Genomic DNA, 19,733 nt, shown 5'->3' with positions numbered 1-19,733 from the left:
CCAGATGAGCACTGTGGAGCAAAATCGATTTTTTGAATCACTGGCGTAAATAAAATATCGAAATTCATAAGTTACCCCTTATGAAACACTAAAAGTTCATTTCATAACCGTTTCATAAGGCTTCTATGAAATTCACAATCATCCGTATTAATTCCATACCTATGCCTTATGAATTCCAATATTATTCCTTATGAATGACAATCATAAGGCAATCTTATGGAGCAACATGTTCATGTGTTCATCCACCGGAAAACATTAACGTCATTGGTTTTGTTTTGCATTCCCGCCGACCAAAAAGATTTCAATCGGAACCCTTCGCCGTTATTTCGATGGATTCGCCACAGCAGATATCCGACAGGTAAGTGCACATCACGCAAAATAAAATTATATTTCTGATAAGTATTGCTTTGCAGCTGCGAACACATCCCTTTTTCTGGACAAACTGATCGTTACAAAACACAGCCAAAACAACCAGTTCTGGGGCCATTCGTCGCTTTTACATTGCCATCAAATCGGCGCGGTTGATTACAGAAATCTGGAAGCAGCCCTAGCAAAGGAAAGACTGTCCGTGATGGCAAGATAAACGTATATTCGATGGACGAGGCTGTGGCATCATATGTAAAGCATTTTGTAGTCAGCGCGCGACGATAGAGTTGTACATCCCGAGGTGCTGCAGAGTGCAGGAGCAGCACGACATTATTAGCGGAGGATCAAGCAGATTGCGGATTAGGCCCATCGCAGTTACTATGTAAGTTTTACGGAAAAATGACTTACGGGATTTTTACTTTTTCGTGAACGTTACTTTCCGAACATAATGCTATAATTTAAGATATAGCCTAAAAACTTAAATAATTGCAGATAAAGTTATGACCATGACTTATAAAAATTCATAATAAAAAATCTAAATCAAGCTTATTTATTCCAGCAATTGCATCATTTTTGAAGAAAACGGAACGTTTTCCGAGCACTCAACCGGCGATGGGTAAACCGACACCAATGAGGATGCCGATGGTATTGGCAACGGTACGAAGAAAACCACCCAGATTCATTCGATTCAAATTCGTTTCAAGCTCGAATTTGAGTCATTAGCTAGGAAGCCGGCATCATCGGTGGAGGATTTCGAACGGTTGATTCACGCGGATGGCGAGCTGGATGATAAAAAACAACGAGGGAACGAAAATATGTGTGTGGATAAGGAACATTATATGAGAGACTGCAAGCTCAAGTGGCATCGTCCGAATCCGGGAAAAGTTCGCAACAAATGGGCCACGAAAAGGTTATCAAATAATACTCGGATCAGACGGCTCCATTGGCATTCGGAAAAATTCTTGAAGCTACCGGTGAGTTATTTGCTGTTGAAGATTCTGATTGTAAATTTGTGAAAAAAAATGACACAAATTTCAACCGATTGGTTCCATTTGTGTAGGTCCCGCGGCATTCGGAAGAATATAACAAAATAGGAGTTGTGCCCTGTTCGAGTGCGACCGAAAATTCGTCCTTTTTCGACTACAAGACCAACACGGAAAACATACACGAGCATGTCTGGAGTCATTGAAGTACATGTAAATACCATGACCAGGAGGTAAGAAGGATCCGCTCCGCTGTCCGAATAAACCGAAGTTGTGGGCTCATGTGTTGCTGCTGATTTAGAACGATGGATACTACCTGTGGCTGTGGGAGGTAAATCAGTTAGTTCAACGAATATTACATTCTAAGGAGATCCGATTCGCGATGCAAGTCTATTTTGCAGTCCACAGTTAAAACTACGCAATGCTTCCGCTTGGTTCGACAAATTACTTAAAAGAATGCATTCTGTCATGGTACTTCAAATTCTAATCCATATATTTACCTTGCAAACTATGTTGAGGGCCAGCATGTACCGGACACTTACCAACTTCTTATTGGAGCACCTGACCGGTTTATTAGCTTTCGAAAACACTGAAGCAGGTGGGTGTTACCCAAGTAACACCAAGCATTACAATATTGCACATATATCAATCCCAAATCGGCATGCTAAATGCTAATAGCATTAGATCAGTTTTAACGATGTGAAGTTGCATTTATTAATCAACTGTCAGACAACGATACACTAAATCAGCATAACGAATGTAGCGATGCATTACTGATGCTTTATCTCAACATGTCAAAGTAATGAACCATCAATTCGCACTTATAATTGCCCTTTTCCACTTTAAGTCAACTTTTAGGGCTGTGTTTTTTGCAAGCATATATAGCTTCATGGTTACTTGGGTTATCCATATCTCGCGCGACATTGCCAACATTGCGCGATTGGTCCCCACTGACATGCTGCCTTTTTCTTTGATTCGAACGCTCTTTTACTCCCTGAGTTCTCGTTCTTATGAATTCCAAACAAAACAAGCGGCCAGGAATTCCAATTCTTTAGGAATTTAAAAATGAATCCTTTAGAGATTTTAAAAATAATCCTCTAGGGTATCTGGAAAAAAAAATCCTTCGGTGATTCAGAAGGGATACAAAGGAAACCTACGAGAATTTGCAAAGGATTTCTTTAGCCATTCCCAAAAGATTCATTTAGGCATTCCCTCGGGCATTCCCAAGGGAATCGTTTAGAGATTCCCAAGGGAATTTATTATCGAATCTTTTAGAGATTTTGATTCCGAATAACATCCTTTAGGGAGTCCAAAACCCAGATTAATCCACCTATCGTTGGTGGTGCCTTTCTCGAATTTAGTTAAGACACCAACCTTATATGGGGTTTATATCGCTCGATGTACCATTTTCTTCACAACTTTTAAACGCAATGACCGATCGTTATAAAAATTAAATAGTGATCAACAAGGCTTTGTCCCCTATCGAATGAAACTTGTTGCGAGAAAATTGGTTAAGGATTACTATACGAAAAGTTGTCTAATGTTTTTTATAGCTTTTGTGCACACACATACACACACACACACACACACACACACACACACACACACACACACATACACACATACATACACACGGACAGACAGACATGTGCTCAGATCGTCGAGCTGAGTCGATTGGTATATAAAACTATGGGTCTCAGAGGCTTCTATAAAAAGTTCGTTTTCGGAGTGAAATGATAGCCTTTCGGTACAACTTAGTTGTACGAGAAAGGCAAAAAGGATCTTTTTGGTAATGGGAAAATAATCCTTTAGTGATCCGGGCATTCCCAAAGAATTCTGATTCCGAAGTAAATTTCTTAGCAATTCCGACGGGAATCTTTTAGGGATACCGATGGAAATTCTTTAGAGATTCAGACGGGAATACTATAGGCACCTGTAGGGATTCCAACGGGAACTCTTTAGAGATTCAGACGGGAATACTTAAGGTATTCCGATGGAAACCCCCTAAAGCATTCCGACGGGTATCTTGAAGCGATATTGACGAGATACTTCCGGAACACTTTAGATATTCTAATGGGAATTCTTTGGGAATTCTGACGGGAATCCCTTAGGGAATTTAACGGAAATACTTTAGGGATTACGGCGGGAATCTTTCAGGTATTCCGACGGAAATCCTTAAGGCATTTTGACGGGAATCCTTTAGGAATTCCGACGGGAATCATTCAGGGATTCCGACGGGAATCCTTTAAGGATTCTGACGGAAATTCTTTAGGGATTCCGACGGAATTTCCTTTAGGAATTACGGCGAGGATTATTTAAGGGACTCCGATTTTGACGGGAATCTTTTCGAAATTCCGCCGGGAATCCTTCGGAATCCGGACGGGAATTCTTCGGTGACTTCGACGGGAATTTTCAGGGATTCTGATGGGAATCCTTTAGGGATTCCAACGGGAATCCTTCAGGGTATCTAAAGAGAGTAATGTAAGGATCACAACGGAAATCATCTAGGCATTCCAACAGGGGTTTTGGCGAAAATTGTTTGGGGATTTCGACAGGAATCCGAATCCTTTAGGGATTCATCCGTGAAGTTCAAGTTCAAGTTTTTAGAATTCTCAAAGGAACCCATCATTAGTTTCGTTTCGGATTCTGTTTGGATCTTTAGACAAACAGGTGACCCTTATATGCTTATAGGGTCTGTCTCAATTGGATAATTAAACTGAAATTAAACTTAGAAGTGACATTTCCATAATTATCGATTAACCCTGCTCGCAGAGCAAGATTACTTTTGACAGATATCGAATCATTTTCCATCGATGTCCTATTGGAAATGCTGGGTAGCACCAGCCATTCTTATAACGGGGTGATTTTAAAATTTTCGAACTGTCACTTTTAAGTTTAATTCTCCAAATGAGACAGACCCATAGTCGAATTGCTCAACATCGAAATCGTGCGAGCTACGACTTAAAGTTCGTTGCGTATTATTCAGCATATGCTGACTTCGATATTGGCATCGATGTGATGGAACTTGTTGGAGTCATCCGACACTATATTAAAGATTCCACCAGATGTCTTTTTCGGATAGCATATCAGGTGATTCTATAAATATGTTATAATATTCTTAAAGTTATCAGAATTCAAATTCAATCTCAACTCTTCAATCTAAACAAAATTATAATGACAATAGAAAGATAAATAAAGTTCTGAAACCTTATTTTATTCATACAAACAACTTTGTTTTATTTTCATTGAGGTAAATGTTGAATAAAAATATATATTCATATTATGAAATATCATTAAAAAAACTTATGAAATTTCATAAGGTTGATTAATGAAACTAGTGAGGTAAACCCGAATAAAAAATACAGTAGAATAACAATTCAATTTATTGTTACACTACTATTAATAACATTAAATTGGCAATAGATTATATTGTAAATAAAACCATAGAAATACATTAGAATGCATTGTTATGAACCATTTACTCAAATGTAAATGAAGTTTTCGCAATAGAATATACGGGTTGTTAAGTATATATATACTAATATCGTAATTATACAAATGTGATATGATATTATATAAATATACAAATTCTGAGATTTTTCCATACATTATTTTCGTCGCACAATAGAGTGTATGGTTGATATATTGTTGACATATCCGAACAAAACTGTTCAAAATACAATGGATTGTATTGTATTTGTATAGTATAACAATACGATTTTTGATTTATCAGTGGTGACAGCTTTACTGTTCAACAATGCAATATAAAGGGAAAAAATGCATATTTGGCACTATGAGGCAAATATTGTAATATAGTTTATATGCAATGTAAAGAAACATTTCAAAAGTTATCAATGTATGAATCTTATGTACGAAAACGTTTTAAAAACAATTGCAAATATTGTTACATTAGAGAAATATGTTGATGTATTGTATCCTCAGTGTTGATACAATCTGCGCAACCATCAAGAAACAACATATCCTATTGTATACCGTACATTGTATGGTAATTAAATTGTTTACACTATTGAGCCAATAGTACATTTTTATCCGGGAACATAAGATAAACATATATGTTCATTATGGACCTGGTTCATCCAAAATGTATGCAGGTTCATAAGGCTGCCTTATGATTTTCAAACTGATTCCTTGTGGCTAATTTTCATAAGGCAAACTAATAAACTTCGGAAGGTATTGCCGATTTCACCAATTTGAAGAGTTATGTCAGGAACTAATAACCGGGACATGACACTAGGATTTTTTTCGTGTTGCGCTTGAAGTCTCCATCGGTGTGTAGAGTTCTAGGTATACAAATGAAAAGACGCTAAGCCAAACGCTGTCAGTATTAACTTTTGCGCGTAAATTTCTCGCCGTGCACAACTGACAGCATCGATGTTTTCGTTTTCTGTAGATCTGTCATCGCGTAGGAAAGGAAAGTGCTTCTTTGCGGGTTCCCGTAATACCACCGACCGGATTAGTACCGTTCCGGGGAGCATGGACATTGAAGCGCGAGTATCTGCGCTCTGCGTAAACACTATCGACTGATCCTGATTGTTCAGAAGAATATACACTGCCATATACAAGAAGGCAGAAGTGGACCATTTCACGCGACTTTCTGGGGCTGATGTCGGATCAACTGGATGATGGAATACAGTAAGTCGCCCATATTTTATTTATTTGAAAACTTCAATAATATTAGCTATGCTTGCAGTACGAGTAAACAAAAATCATGCCGGGAAAACCCCCATTTTCAGCGGTGGTCAAGTTCAGCAAGCAACGATCGTCGTCTGTGGTGTAGGAACCAGTGCGAGTCCGACAGTGGCAACACTTGTGCAAGCCTCATCGATATACAGGGCGGACGTCTCGACCCCAGCCCGATTGTGAAGGCCATAGTCGCAAGCCCTTCAAATCAGAACATTATCACCCAGCAACATCATCCAAACAGGCACGGTAGGACAGGCAGTACAAGTGCAATCAGTCGGGCAGAAGGTCTCAGTTGCTACGATTAATACTAGTTCCGCAGCGAATGTTACCACAATACAGGCAGGAACAATATCCACAGTTCAAGTTACCCCTGGACAACAGAGAACTCAGTTCATTGAGCAGGTTGGAACGAAACAGATGATAACTCGGCGAGTTATTGAGGGTGAGATGCAAATGATGATGGAACGGCAGATTATCAGTCAACAGCACAAGTAGTAACTTATGCCCCAAACACGGGTTTTTGCTCCTGCCAATGTGTTAGTCCAATAGGCTGGAACTTCCGGTCAGCAAATTGCAACACTTGTTAAAACTTCATCAGGAACAGTAGCAGCAAGTAGCAGTTACTGGAATGACGTTGTCTCAGTTGAAACCTGGTCAACTGAAAGCAATCAAGAGTCAGGTTTGACAGCTTTATCTTCAACAGCAAATCATTGCTGCTCAGCGTAAGACTGGAAAAATGAATTAGATTACGCAGATGGCCGGCAAAAGTGCCCAACCAATGCAGCTTTTCGTGCAAGGTCCCAAAAATCTATCTACAGGAACTGTTACAACAGATACAGCAAGTTATCCGTCATGCGCAGCCGGCATCTATTGTCGCTGGTGGACAAATCGTGCTGGGTAACACCAGTGTCGGACGGTTCATTCCGTTGTCAGTGTCACAACAGGCCAACCAACGACAGACCGTTCAAGTGAGTATTGATTTTCTACTACATCTTCTTCTTCTTCTTATTGGCATTACATTCCCACACTGGGACAGAGCCGCCTCGCAGCTTAGTGTTCATTAAGCACTTCCACAGTTATTAACTGCGAGGTTTCTTAGCCAAGTTACCATTTTTGCATTCGTATATCACGAGGCTAACACGATGATACTTTTATGCCCAGGGAAGTCGAGACAATTTCCAATCCGAAAATTGCCAAGACCGGCACCGGGAATCGAACCCAGCCACCCTCAGCATGATCTTGCTTTGTAGCCGCGCGTCTTACCGCACTACATCGAATTGTGATTGATTTTGTAGTTAGATCATAGCCATTAATAACCCTTAAATTTATCATCAACATTTTCAGGTTGTGACCGCAACTTCGGCTGCACAAGCAAATGCAGCTGGCAACATCCAAGTCTATGCTCCTACTCAGAGCATTGGGAACATTAAGGTGACCGCCGGAGCTACTCCAGCTCAGCAGCAGCAGGCTATTCTGACTGAATTGCAAAATCAGCAGCGCTAAACTGCAAGCCCAGTGCGATTGCACGTCTAGCGGATCATTAGCGTAGCGATCGTTACAATACAGCAACCTCAAGCGGTGGCATCCGCTACCAGTGCAGCCGAGCTGCAGCAACAGGCGAAACAAGTTGTCACAGCTTGCACATTTCAGGCGCAACAGGCGGAACGCCTTCATTGTCATAAGACGACTTTAGTATTCAGTGTCTCGTATTTGACTAGACATAAAAAAGACAATTGCAAATTTTTTAATTACCTCATTCACCTATACAACTAATTGTCTTATTGCTTAGGTAGAAACTTGAAGAGCAGCTGCCGTATCCCCAATCTAGTTATTTACATACTCCTCCACTTAAATAACATCGAAGATCTCGGTTCTTCCAGGTAAATCCAAGACTGACGACTGACACTTTCGAACGAATGCGATTCATTCAAATCATCTGAGTGCGTGTTGGCTCTTGTTTCGGACGGTCGAACGATCGCGCGATTTGCCGAAATTTTGTGATTTGCATTCCGCGGCCGGTAGTAAAGTTAATTAGTTCAGTGCGTGTTGGCTCTTGTTTCGGACGGCCGTACGATCGCGCGATTTGTCGAAATTTTGAGATTTGCATTGCGCGGCCGGTAGTAAAGTTAATTAGTTCAGTGCGTGTTGGCTCTTGTTTCGGACGGCCGAACGATCGCGCGATTTGCCGAAATTTTGTGTTTTGCATTGCGCGGCCGGTAGTAAAGTTAATTAGTTCAGTGCGTGTTGGCTCTTGTTTCGAGTCAGCGGATCGACTGGTCGTCAAAGTTTAGTTCTAGAGTGCTTTGAGAATAGGTCGTATGTGCAAAAGAGAGCCTCTCTTCGGTTACATTCTCTTTCGATTATTACAAAGCTATACACAAATTTATGTTGGATTTTTTGACAGATATCTAAAGATAATAACTTTGTCTAGCGTGCTAAAGTCAAAATGTAGCAGAAAATGCTAAACTTGCCGATCTATTGGTGAAAGAGAGCGTGAACAAAGAGAATCTCTCTTTTGCACATACGACCTATTCTCAAAGCAATCTAGAGTTTTGCTTTGTGCGGAAGGCAAAACGATCGGCCGGTCGCCGTAATTTTGCTCTGATTTGCGCGGGTGAGTAAATGAATCAGAAAGTAAAAGTTTGTTTCTTGTCCGGTCGTGTTTCTCCAGTCAGCGGATCGACCGGTCGTCAAAGTTTAGTTTTGCTTTGTGCGGGTGAGTAAATAAATCAGAAAGTGAAAGTTTGTTTCTTGTCCGGTCGTGTTTCTTCAGTAAGCGGATCGGCCGGTCGTCGAAGTTTAGTTTTGCTTTGTGCGGAAGGCAAAACGATCGGCCGGTCGTCGTAATTTTGTTCTGGTTTGCGCGGGTGAGTGAATAAATCAGAAAGTGAAAGTTTCAGACAGCGAGAGTGTTATTTTCCATCCCATAGATCGCATCACTTACCGAAGTGAATCCAGATAAATTATCCTTTGTAACTAAAACGATATCCTATCCCAAGACAATCGTGGAGATGCAGAGGTGTTCTCGGTCTCTAGTAGCAACGAGAGTCGGACTAACAATCCTCCCCTTCCTATATGACCGTAAGGACGTGGCCGGCGCCGTTATTGACTTTAGATATTTGAGCTCCCGAAACGTGTACATTGAGAATGGGTAGCTAGTCCCAAGCCCCATTTATTGTGTTCTCTGTACAATTTCGCAAGTTCTAGTCAATCACGGAGTAGCAACTACGAATTGTGCGGTCATAATGCTCATGCTCATGCTCAATGCAATTCATTCAAATCATCTCCCCATTGCGTAAACGAGAATGCGCATTAACTTTCGTTTGAAAGAACATTCAAAGGTAATCAGGGTTTAAATCCAAAGGAGAATGAGAAAATCTCTCACTTATTATATCTGTATACACTCTCGATAGGTAGCATACCGTGAGAGACGTTTCTCGGTAGCTTTTACGATAATGAACTGATTCGGGGGGCTACAACCCATGATAAATTACTTTAAATAAGCCCCAATTGCGGGGGCCCCGTTCTGATGATGCATTTCAACTTGTTTTACACTGCTGTGCGAAAAAATATGGTCCCCAACATAAAATGAGCGAGAAAAACGCGTTTTAGTTATAATAATATATTAACGTTATAGTTTTGTTTTCATGGCTTGTTATGATTCGAAGAGGTTTTTGTCTCTCTTTTATCGTTGTTTATCTATTGAGAGTGATTTCTGCCAACCCTGAAGGTAATACATATCCTGATTTATTGAATAGAGCAGCAAATTCACGTTGTAGCTTTTTTGAATGTTACACATGATGGCTAGCTAGGTCGATTCCGAGTTGTGTAGAATTTCGAAGAAAACAGATTCAATATGGATGAGTCAAAGTCTGGAAATTCAAAATGAACATTACAGAACTCGCTTAAATGAGATCTGCTGTAAAAGAAACAGCTGTGTTACTTTTACTTTTCTGGTGACTGGAGAAATATAAATTTCAACTATTCTCCCGTGAGTCGAACATACAATTCGAAAAGTCTCACCTCACACGAGACGTAGAATAAGCACAGAATAATGTTAGGTACATCTCAATGTAAACGTGACTTACGACGCAACGTGGCAAACCTCCGCAAAGAAATAAAATTATTATCAAATAGCAGTCGTATCACCGACGAACCGACGTGTCACCCCATGGAAAATAATTCAAATTTGTTGCCCACGATGCCATGATGAAATATCATCGAAAACTACCGCCACCCCCATAATGGCTCGCGAAGTTTTCGTAGCTCAGCTACCAACCTACGTATATTAACATTGCAGCGGAGTTGTGTCTTAGCTCATTTGACAGAAGCGATCGCCCCCAAAAGCGATTGACCGTTAAAAAGTGTGGGACAATCAGAGAGCGCCAGAGACACGTGCTATTATTGTGCTATATTTTATTTAACTCTTATATGTGAAATACAATATTCTTGTTCCTTTTTCAATTCATAACGTTATGGGTCTCGTAGAAGTTGATTCCGATGCGCTTCGCTGTTTGACCGTCGTTTCAGATTAGTCTCCATGCTGTTTTCCATCCTTCTTCAATTCGATTTCGTCAGTCACGTAGACATTCCCGCTCGACTTTTCTTTGGAAACCCTCTGGTGGCACATATAAAGGCAATCGACCACGCTGCAAATCGTTTTAAATCATTTTGGCCACATTCTGCTCATCAGGTCTCCCTACAACCAATTTTCAGATTTTTTTACTATCTGTTCAAGGAAATCATTGTTCAAACCCTATTCGGAGAGTCGTTGTTTTGTAAGATACTCGTAATCAATCTATGTTCCAATCGGATCGCGGGTATTTATCACCTGAAGTAACACTTCTGCCAAACTAATAACTTTCGCCAGCTCCTTCGCATTCCGTGATAAATCTTCCAAGTCACACATCTTCAGTGATGGCCTCTACCTCTGCGTCTTAGGCTCGAACGTCTAATCAAAAATTCCGTGTCGAATAAATTCTCCTGCTGATAACGAGTAACCTCGAGCAGTAACATGATCATGGCAGATTTGTTGGCTTTATAATTACCGTGTTAGGCAGGGCCCTTGATAGCCTCATCCCGCTGCTCCTGGAAGTTCTCCAGTGAGCTTTGCGAAATTAACCATGAGTTGGCGAACCATATGAGCGGGTTCTTCGAGTGCTACGCTATTTGTTGTAAATTTTCCAAGAAGACACTGGACGGGAGCTCATATCGAGGTTCATGCCTGGTTGCGGTCGAAAACGTCTGCAAAAGAAAGAATACGGGTTAAAATCCCACCAAAATAATTCGAAGGATTTAGTTATTCCGGAAATCTCTTTAGGAACTCTTTCGTGGATTGCTCTGAAAATTCCTTCATGAATTCCTCTGAAAATTACCCTGGGAATATCTGTAGCTTTTAACTTTTATAGGGTTCGGCAAATGTTGGGTAAAGCGTACCATTGTTGCTTCGCGTACCCAGAGGCGCCTCGTCCATACGTTCTACCTGTTCATGGAACAGGTAACCATTTTTAGTTTAGAAATAGGAAACTTAATGTACTTATAATTAATTATTAGGGCAAATAATTACTCAGTGAAATTTTTTAAACAAAGTTTCACGTAATATTTCCAATGATGGTTTAATATCTACCGAAACAAAATATTGCGTAGACAGATCAACCCAACGCCACATGCTTAGCGTACAGTCGAATTGCAGCTAAATATGTGTTTTCCGACGAATAACACCACACCACATCACATAGACAGCTTTTGCTAGTCGTACGATTCATAATAAAGAAGCAACAGCAGCGCTGCCAAAAGTCAAATTTAAACTTTTGCCCCATGACAAATATTTTGAAAAAAAAAACCTCCTTGGTATGCTCACTCGTTCTACGCGCGCGGAGAACCAGCGTGAGCGTTGCCAGCGTTCTTCGTTTCCTCACATCATCATGCACGTTTAGATGCAAGTTCTGCTACGTTGCGCAGGAGTCCAACCCGTTCGACGCGCTGCGAGAACAATCAACGACGCGATGTACCTTCGGATAGACTCGGTCGGAGTGTCGCGGGCTGTGCTTTGCCGAAAGTCGCACCGCGCACGCTTTCGTTTATACACTTCGATGATTGGGAACGGTTTGTTTTTCTTTTTGCTCCTGATGAATATGCATCATAAACAATTCAGCATCAAGAACAATATTGAATTAATGTTTGAGTTTTCAAAAGAGACATTGAACAATGCTTTTTTTACGAATAATCAAAATCAATCAACAAAGAGAAAATGTATAGTTTTCATTAAATTTGAAAAATTAAATAACTGGAAAACATTTCAGCTTCTAAATGTGACTCATGTTAGCTTCCAAATGTGGACTCAATCTGGGGTAGCATCAAATGATGATACTAAATAATAATGGTTAATTAAATTTCTTTCATAACAACAAAATATGTGAAAGTTTTTAAATGCTAGAAGCGATGGGTCCTGTGCATCCGTATGGTGAAAAGAGTCGATTTGAAAGATCTATATTATGAGCAATATCTAGTTATCGTCAACAAGTTAGATTTCGGACGACTTACGAGAGTTTAAAATTTTGTTTTGTAAATCCTTTCCATTTAAATTGTTTCTTTTCTTTTATTTGGTTAAGTTGCACAAGAAAAGGTTGTAATATTAGATTAAATGCACAACTTCCATTTGAAACCACTCAGCTCGATGCATATTTTTTTTTAGCAGGCTGGTAGAACAGGTGTACCAAAAGTCCACGAGACGCCCCTGCGCGTACCTGAAGGAATAAAATAGACTCCATTTCGCGGTCCTTAGCCTCTTACAAAGCAGCTCCTATCCCTACCTCCTCGTGACGCTGGTCGGGATACGAGCAACCTTAGAAAAGATCGGGTAAACTACCCCGGTGGGAACTATGGTCGTATGCTGACAGGGAAGGGGGGATTTTACTCTATCCGGAGGTGCAAATCTGATCGAGCACCTGTTCTCCATGTTAGAAGCGGCTCACAACAGCGTTTGTTCCCCATGTTAGGGGTGGCTGATCATCGTCCGAGTGCCAGCGAGGGACTCTAAACTAAACTGTGCACATCATGTGGCATCGTGTCAGCATCGAAAAGACAGCTCTTCCAACGCGATGTAGGTAGCGCAACCCTGGTAAGCTAGCCTACCGAAGATTCTACCACAGACAAACAGACATAATACATTGCACATTCACTAATGAGATTCATCGTCGCACAAACCCTAACGACATCTGTTGTTTTCACTAAGTTGAGCAATCCACGAACCAGATGGCGGTAGTATGCAAACGTCAAACTCGAGCCAATCCAATGCGCGCGCCACGAGTGATCGATTGGCCAACTAATGATAATTCAAATAAAGGCAAAAGTAGAGCAAACGGATTGATTCAACAGCAACAGACCCGGCAATGACGAAAGGATAACGATTGGAATGTCCTGGAACGTGTGAACTTTGAATGAACCCGCACGTGCTGGGCTCCTGGCTCGTGAGCTGCAGAAGGTGGGCGTGAGTGTGGCAGCAATCCAGGAAATATGGTGGCCCAGAACTGGAGAACGTGAATTCCGGGCGGTGTAACCCACAGCAAACACTTCATTCAAGTACCACATCTACTATAGCGGCGCGGCGGTGACAGCGCAGAACGAGGAGTTGGCTTCATGGTGATCGGAAGAGATAAAGCGTGTTATTCGGTGGAAGCAGATAAGCGACCGCATTTGCGTGTTGAGAATGAAGGGCAAATTCTTCAACTATAGCCTGATCTGCATCTATGCCCCAAAGAACGATAATCCTGATGACGTGAAGGATGAGTGCCCACCACACGATGTAAAGATTGACATCGGAGATGCAAATGCGCAGATCGGAAAAGAAAGAAACAGATACTTCTGTGGGGCCCTCCTTAGCCGTGCGGTAAGACGCGCGGCTACAAAGCAAGACCATGCTGAGGGTGGCTGGGTTCGATTCCCGGTGCCGGTCTAGACAATTTTCGGCTTGGAAATTGTCTCGACTTCCCTGGGCATAAAAGTATCATCGTGTTAGCCTCATGATATACAAATGCAAAAATGGTAACTTGGCTTAGAAACCTCGCAGTTAATAACTGTGGAAGTGCTTAAGTGAACACTAAGCTGCGAGGCGGCTCTGTCCCAGTGTGGGGATGTAATGCCAATAAGAAGAAGACAGATACTTCCTGAATTTTTTTTGATGATTCTTGTTCGAGGTAGATTTGATTTCTGTGTTTGATGAGAAGATTTTGCCAAAGAATGGTATGCAACGCCGATTATTTATCCAAAATAGTTGATGTGAGAAATTCAGACATATTATTGGGCTTATTCTACGAGTGGAGTGAGATTTCCCGAATGACGTGAGAAGAGTCGTATAGCCCCATTTGAATAACATGGTCACCTCACGTGAGAATTGCTAAAATCGACTCACCTCACATCACTCGACTCGTAGAATAAGCCCATATGTATCTCAACCAAACTCCAGATAAATCAGCTAAAAAGTAATTTAAAGTTTATTTAATCATAGTAGAATTTTATGTCAAATTGTTCATTGGCATGTTAACTTCATTTCCTGCAAATCTGGGCTCAATCGGGCTTTTCCATCGAATTTCTTGTACGAAATAGTAACAGAGGTGTATTTTCCCATATATTTCGGCTGAAACCCCCATATTAACTTCAAATCAATTGCGCCAGCTTATGCAATAACCGATCAGGCTGAAATTTTCAGAGAATGATTTTCTTACCCAAAGGCAAAATCCTGGGGGGTGCCCCGTAGAATCGGACGACTTTTTGTATCCTGGGCCAGTCTACTGCTCAATGCTCGTAGTCCCGATTATATGGGAAAAAATGAAAAACTGCCTAAACCATTTTCCTTGTCAGCTGCGAACGCATTGACCAATCTTGATGAAATTAAATAGCATGTAATTAGAAGAGTGGCTCTGCGGAATGCAACTTGTTGCGATAAAATCAGTTAACTCTAAGTACATGAAAATCGTGTGAGTTTTTGAGGTTGAAAAAGTGACCATACAGACACACAAACATACACACACACACACACACAGACATCACCTCGATTCATCAAACTGAGTCGAATGGTATAAGAAACTTTACTACCAGATGTTCCTGTAAAAAGTTCGTTTTCAGAGTGAAATGATAGCCTTTCGGTACAACTTTGTTGTACGAGAAAGGCAAAAATCAAATCGAAGTTGAAGGGCCAAACCGGCCGATCACTGTATATGTATAAACAAAATTTGTAGAACAAAAAATGATTGAATAAAGAAGAATTTTACTACCGTCAAACGGGGTGACTTGCAATAGCGGGGTGACTTTCAACACTTGGGTTTTCCACAAGTTTTTGTTTTTTACAATAAAAATATACCCAAACATTGACCTATGTCATCACGCATCCCTAGTTTACATTGTATTTGTTGTGCCTAGTTGGTATTTAGGTGAAAATGTAGCTCACTGTTGTTTTTTTGGATTATTTTGTGAAACTGTTTCGTTAATTGAAAGTCGAACGTCGTAAATCGTAAGTTCGTGTAGCAAATTGAAAATATTTTCACCAAAATCGATCCCCTCTCCAGTTACAGTACCTAATTAGGTATGTAATTCCGTAAAAACTATTAAATAAGAAAATTGTTTATTTTTGAAATATCAACTTTTTTGAAATTTGTCCCCCTGCGGGGTGACTTGCAACAGCTGATACACGATAGTTTTATTTTTCGAAAACTGCTGATTCAGTTTTTAAACATTTTTTTTTCAAACTAGCATTGATTTTATGTTACAGAATTTTTTTTTACCACGCCACGAAACTACAAGAAATCTGCAGGAAATCACATATATTATATGCTATTTTTTCAAAGAAAACTTTGATGAAGGCAGCGGAAGAAGTTAAAAAACAAATTGTTTATCCGGGAAGCTGTTTGGCGGTACGATTTGTCCCTAACAACAATTTTACATTATCCTTATACGTAAAATAGTAAAACTTAGACTTACGGTGGTCACAGTGTTGAATCCCCAAGAAAATCCAACACTGGATGATTTACTGTTTGCTGCGGAAATGCCTTTTCAAAATAATGATCTTAACATAATCGTGGTAATTTGGATGGCGGGGAAAGAAAGGAAAACCGTTTTAAAAACAACTATCCAGGGAATGGTGATGGTGTACACCATTCTTAAACCGACATAAAGCACTTTCAAACCGATGACTTAAAAATATCAATTGATCCGTTGAAATCGTAAAAAAAAATCGGAATGAGGGGAGGGGGATCCCTCAAGTAAGGCCCCTGCATTGACAGTGGTGAAGAATGACCCAGGATGAAAAATCACTATGATCAAGTTGTTTTAAAACATGTTATGATTGAATTCGATGAAGTGATGCAAGTCACCCCGCAGTAGGGGTGACTTGCAACACCCATCATTTTGATATTATTTTCATATTTTTATTATTGTTATATGTCTGATTATGTGTGTAATCACTAATATTAGGACACATTAAAAGTATTATGTACAAGTAGAATGAATAAATCCTTTTAATTCAGAAATATTGAGAGAGAAACTTGAAAAGTGTTGCAAGTCACCCCGTTTGACGGTACTTACTACTACTACACTGCGTTATGTTCTGGAAATGGACAATGAGGTCGATTGTCTCTCACAAACTCATCAAAAGATCATTTGTGAGAAAACATGAAGAAAGCAAGAGCTATTGCATGACACGTGTGGGTATGAAAAAATGAAATGTCCCTTTCTACAGGTTCCTCATGGGCACTTCGTGATGTTCTGGAGACGACCAATGAGGTCAATTGTCTTTTACAGACTCATTAGATCATTTGTGAGAAAACATGGAGAGCTTTCGCATAACACGTTTTAGTCTAAAAAGGAAAGTGTCCCCTCCAACAGGTTCCACATCACTTCGTGATGTTTCGTGGCCAATGAATTCTTTTGCACTTTACAGGCTTACCAGATTTTGTTTTGTGAAAAATTCAGAAGGTAGTGCTGTCGCATGACGTATTTTGGACTAGATACTAAAATGCGCTTTCCTATAATATACTGCTTTCCCGGGCCATCATATAGACGCTCACAACTACGTCAAAAATTCCACATCACAAATGGACCCGTATTTGGTGTAGATTGTTATTTGATACTGTTCGAGAAGAGTTCCACATCAAAAAATAAAATTTTCATCGAAATATCCCAAAAGTCAAGTCGTACGTACCCCAACGGAATCTGGAATAATTCTCTTTTTACATGTTATGTTCGTCCCCCTCCCACCCCTTTTATCTTCATACCAAATTTTATACAGCAGTGCATTGAAGACAGAATAATAATCAAATTCAACTGTACTGTTGCGTGGAACCTTATGAAGAGCAAGATTCATGGATAAAGAAGAAGACTGGTGGATAACACACATAAACAAAATTACGAAATAAATTAGGGGGTGGAGTGGAGAGGGATGAGTCTCCGAACAAATAAATCGTATCCAGATGAAGCTGAAATCCAATGATTACCTGGCGACATGATCACCGGAATTCTTTATGGATTCTGTCAACATTCATGGCTTTGGCGGCATAAAAATGAATTACTGGCAAGCTTCGGAAAGAATTCTCCACAAAATGTAATAGTATAAAATTCGGAAGACATTTTCGATAATCCGAATAAAAAAGACTCACCCTTGTCCTGCAGAGCCACCGTTCCGAATTCTGAAACGGTGCCGGCGACGAAATTTGGCCCTTCCGGCTGCGCTTGGTCTTCAAACTTCTACATGATGGATTCGTTTCTGTGATGGTCCCTCCAGAGAGCTTTCCAAGGATTTTCTCTTCTACATCTCGATATTTCCATAAGTCGATGGTCCCTTCAATATCGGCTCATGGAGCTTTGACTGTATTCGATTTTCAGCCAGGAATCTTATGCATACTCATGCGACAAACGAGCTAGTTCAATTTCTACAGCTCCAGCTCCTGGCAGAAAAGACCCTTGAAAGTGTTGACTCCATCGTTATTGGTACCCTCGATATCGTCCATGTAGTTGTCTGTGGAGCCACGAATGATAATGGTAACAATTCTGCTATCCGATCCTTCCGAGAGGAAAATACACACTGAGGTATCTCCAAATTCATTTACGAACACATTGTCGCAATAGTTCTTCGGAACTTGTTGGAGTCAAACAGGGTAGTACAGTTCCATTAACGGCCTTGCTCAATCGACGCAAACTTGGAATTCAAACGCACCGCCATAATATTTGTTCATGTAATGCAGAGCCATGTCGCTGAACTTTCCTCCGGCAAAGATGACCTTCGTCCCGTTATCAGTGATAGCCTCAATTTGCGATTCCAATAGATTTTCCTCTGAATTTCCCTAGCTGAAGTTCTTTAGCTCATCAGCACTCTTTATCAGAACAGTTCCCTTGTTTTGCGTCTGAATAATATCAACCGGACAGGAAAACATAGGGATTTTAGCATTCTTGGCCGAAGTGATCTCGCCTTCCAGGAACCGCTTGAACACCATTTCATGAAACACCTCGGACGTGTGCAATCCACTTCCCAAAATCTTGTTTTCCACATTGAAGGAGGGCTTTTCCGGCAGAATCGAAGCACATGCCTTTGTAATCAATTCTGAAATGAAGTCCACGTTACCCAACTGTTTGGACATAATCGAAACCTTCCATACTACCTTGACCTGTTCCTGATTTTGATAATCCTTTACTTTGTGGCAAACCAGACTTCGCAGAGATTCCAAAGCCAGATCCAGGGCTTTTTCATACCCTTCAGCAATATCGTTTGTTGTCACTCCCAATCGAAGCAGCTCTTAAGCGACCTCCAGCAACGCCCCGCAAAACACCTCCACGAAGGTGGAACACATCTCGCATATCGGCATCCTGCATCTGGCTGACCTGGATCATCAGTTTGGCCGCCGGATGTTCGACATCTGTCTCACGATGGTGCCCGCATCGGAAGTGACAAACTGATTCTCGATGTGATTGATGATCATTATTTTTTTTTGTTTATTCCGGGCGCACCGAACCGGCAAACTCCTTACCGGCGTTGATGTTTCGGTGTACTGCTCCTCCAGGCCGGAATAAGCCTACGAGAAAAAAAACTCACGTGAGTCATCATCGCCATCCGTCCGGAAATAACTAATTTTGACTGGAATCCACCTTCGGACCCAGCAATTTATACTTACATGAGCACCATGGAAGTAAATTCAAGTGCTTTCGGGACGTGAAGGGCCATTTTCTGCACATATTGAAAACAGATGGATGAGCGACGAACCGACGTAAATATTTATTAATTTTCTCGTGCGAGGCGAGCGCCAAAACTCACAGCAAAAAAAAGTCTACACTTGACATAACACTGTCAAATAAATTTACCCTAAATGTGAGTAAAATACACTAGCGCCTCTGGCGGTGCTGGTCTCGTCAGCTCTTCTGGGTTGCATGAATTTTTAATCGGTTCTTCGGGACACTCACGTCCCGGTTATTAGTTCCTGGTTATGTGTAGATTGTGATTTGCCCGCTTCTTTTTCTCACACTCACTCTCATTTCGGGTTGATCGATTTTTGTTACTGAAATTTACCCAATTATAACCCATTACTCGTTAGTCACATGTAAGCGTGTACACTAAATCGATTCCCGCCATGATTTGACGTCTGTTTGTTTTCAGATTGAGCACTCACCAAAAATATTATACACGGAAAATCAAACTTT

General features: G+C 40.7%; 1 long non-coding RNA gene and 1 pseudogene across 1 annotated transcript; one reads left to right on the top strand and one right to left on the bottom strand.

Moving 5' to 3' along the window:
- The first annotated feature begins 1,590 nt into the window (after positions 1–1,590).
- On the top strand, positions 1,591–7,982 carry LOC134219804 (uncharacterized). Its single transcript, XR_009981665.1, has 4 exons — positions 1,591–1,680; positions 5,761–6,002; positions 6,061–7,021; positions 7,398–7,982. It is a non-coding gene; the product is annotated as an uncharacterized LOC134219804 (long non-coding RNA).
- A 2,377-nt stretch (positions 7,983–10,359) lies between these two features.
- Positions 10,360–19,331, bottom strand: LOC134225302 (T-complex protein 1 subunit theta-like; annotated as a pseudogene).
- Between the last annotated feature and the right edge of the window lie 402 nt (positions 19,332–19,733).

Source organism: Armigeres subalbatus, chromosome 3 (assembly GCF_024139115.2).
Source record: "Armigeres subalbatus isolate Guangzhou_Male chromosome 3, GZ_Asu_2, whole genome shotgun sequence".
In the NCBI taxonomy this organism is placed as follows: Eukaryota; Metazoa; Arthropoda; class Insecta; order Diptera; family Culicidae; genus Armigeres; species Armigeres subalbatus.
Note: the sequence above shows the minus strand (reverse complement) of the source record. Positions and strands in the feature narration are given on the sequence as shown.